We start from the raw sequence: 5,255 nt of genomic DNA on the forward strand, positions 1-5,255 counted from the left end.
CCTGCCAGTTGCCTAAAAAACAAAAGATAGGGTTATAAAAAGGAAAACTGAATTTAAGTAGAAATAGTTAGTACATGCTTTTGCCAAGCTGGGATCTAGACAGTCCAGCTGATACAATGCACGCCTGGCTCCAACATCAAGACTAGGAACATTATTTTGAAGGAATGTCAGTGTAGCCTTGGTTACTTATATCTATTCAAACCTTATTTATGTCATCCCACATACCTCAGGAGACTGCAATGCAAGGACCCTGCAATGCAGTCTATAAGCTCATTCTGCCACTGTGAAAAGGTCAATAGGAAACTATTTAAAGAAGTACAGGAGGAGTGAGGAAAGGCACAGATGCCCATTATATGCTGCCCACTACCCGACCGCCTCCGTCAGTACTCACAAAGCCAGGTCGGGCTGCATCATGTCGATGTGGTTTTCCAGTTTATTCTTTTCATGTCTTAAAAGCTGTCTGGAAGAAAATCTCAATGGCGAACACATAAAACATCCATACAATTTACAGAACTCCCATTCCAAAGGATCTACACATAGAAAGCAAAGACGCTGAAGAACACTGGCTGTTTTTTTTGTTTGTTTTGTTTTTTAGTATTCACTTCACCATTGTCAGTATCTTATTAATGAAATGATCCAAGAAAAACATCTTACCTCCATTATTGAGGAATATTCAGCAATGGTACTTTTGAGTTCCTGAATATGTTTCTGTGGAGTTAAAATACCAGAAATTGATACTTCTCCAGCATTGTGTTGTTTTTTCTAAATACCATTTTAATTCTACTCTAAAGATTCTAATGTTCCTTGGCTTTTTAACCAGCCTTATCTTTTTCCGTCAGAAGAACTCCATGACTTTTACTGTTCACATGACCAGTTCAGAAAATACTGCATGAAGTAAAACTACTATCTTCATTAACTACACTTCAATAAATCAAAACAAGGGCAAAGTATGCTGACCTTGTTTTCATGTTAAAACCAAATTAAACCATGAAAGATGACTTAGGGTCAACAATCAATTTCCTTTCATCACATACTCTCTAAACTCATGTTTCTTACTGTTTACAGAAGGACTTGTTGTCAAATGTAATTTTAAACAGGAAACTCAGAATACATATAAAATAAATTTATAAAAAGTGTATTTATAATTATAAAATATACTAGTTTGGAAACTCACCTCTACACAAGCACCAGATATATTTCTGCTGAAGGGCATTTACATATTAGCATTAACATGGCTTCTTGGATGGTGAAGGAGAATAATGAAGGAGAATATACAGGTTTCACAGCATCAAGGCTTGGTTTGCAGTTTAAAAGACACAAAAGTAACTGGCACAAAAGCCAACATGGAAATCTATAAAATGTTAGAGATTTTTGTAACCAAGAAGGAATACAAACAAACCCACAGAGTGCACCATTATAATACATTTAAAACAATACACACAAATACACACAATAATACATAAATACACGTTTATAACAAGCAAATGGGCCATAGCAGTAAAACTGTGGTCTAATTATATTTTTGTACATGAACAGGAACTCAGCCATTCAAATGTTCTTACTGCTAAAGCAAAGAGTAGGTCACCACAACCTGCAGGGCCACTATGTGCAAAAAGTGTGCCATTGTTCCAGAGGAAGGGTTCAAAGGCATCAGATCAAAATCAAACCACCATGTAAATGTTTCTGAAGATATATATCTTACTCTTAATTGCATTGCTGATGGTCATGAAGCACATTATTATTACTACTCTGTTCCAGATAACTGCATATTCTAGTTAATTGCACCAATTTGCCAAACAAGTAACAGGAATCTACTGTACTCACACGGGGAACATTGTGAAACTTTCTGCATAGCAACATGTAGTGTACTGCATAAACAAATCAATGACTTGTAGAAGTTTTTTGACCCATTGATTTTATTTTCACACATTTTTTTTCAGACTGGTTAGTCTGATGGCCTCACCATCTGTTTATTCTGAGCCACCATTCTGACTGTTCTCCTCCACACTGTACAGATTTACTTTAATTTCTTCCAGCTCTACCTTCATAGCAGACTGCTGGCCACTGCAATGCAGAAAACCTCAGTATAACTGACTAACCCACATTCATTTTCTGAGATGGCTAGAAAGTCAAGCACTGGTTCAATGTGGTTCAAGGTTCAAAAAACCTTTTGCAATTGCTGCAAGTACATCGACAAAAAGGTGCCATTAGGTTATGTAAAAAAAAACGTATAGAATGAGAAATTGTGGTTCTCCTTAGTAAATGCCTATTATGATTATTGAGAGATAAACCATTTTACAATTTAAGTGAAGATACACCAAAATTCCACACAATCCTAGATACAATCCAATATAAAAAGGTTTGTTTAAAATATTTTTTGGAAGGGATTTGTTGAGGCACATTATGAGGTTCTCAATGTTAATAGTAGTTGTAACAGCCACACGATCAAAACAGGACCTTGAAATAGATAGCAATACCTTTTAGACTGGGCCCGGAAGTCCTCCTTCTCCTTCAGGAGTTTATTATTAGCTTCATCCATCACCTCCACAGCCAGTTTCAGTTTTCTCATCTCATCGTGTAGTTTTTGGTTGTTGAATTGGAGATCATTGACACAGTACACTAAATCAGATGTCTCCCTGTTCCCATGGAGATGAAAGATTAGGTTTGACTTTTTCTATCCGAACAAAAATTTACAAACTCAGGTATAGCTTTCAAAGTTGAAACCCAGTACTACTAGTGGCCACATAGAACACTTGCCGTTTGCCTTTGAATGCATTAAACAAGACTCCAGTTCCCAGGTTCACACTGTATACTTTACATAAACAGGACACGCAATCTGGTGTCAAGCAAACATTGTAGCTCTGGCACCAAGTGAGAAAAGCTGTTTTTTTCCTATTTAATGTTTAATAATTACATTGACAATTTACAGCTACATATATTGGGGCGCTACAGTTTACGTTCATAGCATTTTGTGATTTCTTTAATCCAATATGACTATTCCCAGAGACTGACAACTTTCCAATGTAGTACATACTGTACTTAGCTTGGAGGTAATTAACTGGGAAAAGAGAGAGAGACAGATTGTCCTGTTCACAGTAAAATGCCAAACTGTGACATGGTCATATCTAGTTACTCTTTGACAGAACAAACACAAGTATAAAAGAATTGACAAGAAGTTTATTTATCCAATATAGCTAATTTCAACATATCAAGTGACATTTATAAACAATCCTTCTCCCTCAATGAACAATGCTATAATTTAGTGTGGATTTGACTTACAAGCCACCTCTAGAGACTTCTCCTCCAAATGCCTCTAAACTTCCAACAGTTGCAATGAGCAACACAGATCTTCTTCCTGTATAAATAAAACAGTCACACAGAGTTATTGATCTGAAAGAAAAAAAAAAAACTTCTCATCCCAACCCTGACAAAAAGTAATTCAGCCACTATTAAATAAAGTGTCCGTATTGACTACATGCAAACTGAGCAATGTACACGCTAGCTCGTCATTTGTAAACAGGGCCACAATACGGACCACTATCAAGATTGTCATTGTGTCTTTGCATTTAATCCCCTTTAGCTGTGAAATAATTTTTTTCTGACAGCTGACGCAGGAGAATTTTGGTTATCTATGACACTTTCAATATTTTTTACTGTGTTCTGCACAGACGACTAGGTTAACATGGTTTATGCAGCACTCCAGCATTCATTACTGATTCCAAAACTCTTACCTGATAAGAAACTTTCCCGTAGTATCTGAGATGAATCTTCTGTTGCATCCCTTGCTGTGCTCTCATCACTGCAAAGACACATAGGATCATCTCATCTTAACTTAAAGTAAAACTTGCACTGTTTATAGAAAGATGATTATGTTAAATACAATGTTATTTTCATAGATTAATCAGGTCTTCAGGTCCCTCTGATCAAAAAACCATTTGATCCAAGAATACCAACATTCAGCTTATTTGACTTGCTTGCATTTGGGGGCAATTATTTTTTATTTTTTTTAAACTTACTTTTAAAACTCGATCAAGGTCCCACTGATTGTGCTTCAGTATTTTGCATTGTGCAACTAATAATGACTCATGAATCTCACATTACCAAATTCTAAACAAACCACATAAATACCAACAGAACAACCATACCGACTTTCTTTTCCTGGAGCCTGTAACTGTAATTTGTGTGCATTATGTGAAATATCTTAGTTATTGTACAAGATGCTAATGTTGCAGTACACCCAAAACATATATGTGGACCTATAATGCAGAGATGTAAATAAAACTCCTGTTACACAGCAGTTTCACCCATTCCAGGGTTTAACATGTGTTTGACAAGCTCAGCTGAGTCTTAATAAACATAGTAAAGCCAGGAATGGATCAGACTGCTAAGCAAAGGGAGTCTTAATTCCATCCCTGTAGTTTTTTGTTTACATCAAGGTAGTGTACTATTTCTGTGCTCAAATTGAAGTAGTAATTAATTAGGGGTAAAGGGATTTCAAGAAATAGTTTTTAGTAATTTTGCAGATATAACTTCCATGTTTATTTCTGGATTGTAAAGGGACAATTCCTTGGGCTTGTAAATGTAATAGTGACCCATTGTTTCTGCAGTCATCAATCCACTCCTTCACGGTGGTGTGATAGGTGGGCAGGTCTATGGAGATGACCCTGCGCTTGGGGTCCAGCATGTTGCACAGTTCCTCAAGCCTGCTGTCTTCAGATCCACGACTGGTTGTATGCCGGAGGTAATCCACTATCCATGAAACAGATACCTTGCCTAGAAAAGAGGGACACCACATTGGTTCCTTATCATTGTTTATCACCATAACTTCTAAAGATAAACTATTCTAAACTGTCTTTAGTTTGCCTCATCGATTTTACCATTCTTAAATCTCAACAGCAGCTAGCACTATCAAGAGTTACACAGGTGAAATAGTCTAATCAATGCTTGTTGCACAGATCATAGCAGAAAAGTAAAGAAAAGAACAATGGTATATAGACAGCATTCCTCAGCATATTACATGCTTGTATGAATCTAGGTTCAATTTTCTACTGTACATGTTCTGTGAAGTAAACTTCAATACCGATTTACTTACCTCTGCGTTGTTTGTCACAGGCATGAAAAATGGTGTCCAGTAAATAATCTTCACATATCAAGCTCACTTCTGCATAGGAGTCTGTTCTTTTTTCAGCTGGAAGTCTACTAGCTAAACACAGGGGAGGAAAAAAAAGAGAAAACCAACATTTCTACTCTACAAC

The sequence above is a fragment of the Polyodon spathula genome, chromosome 8, assembly GCF_017654505.1.
Source record: "Polyodon spathula isolate WHYD16114869_AA chromosome 8, ASM1765450v1, whole genome shotgun sequence".
Lineage (NCBI taxonomy): Eukaryota > Metazoa > Chordata > Actinopteri > Acipenseriformes > Polyodontidae > Polyodon > Polyodon spathula.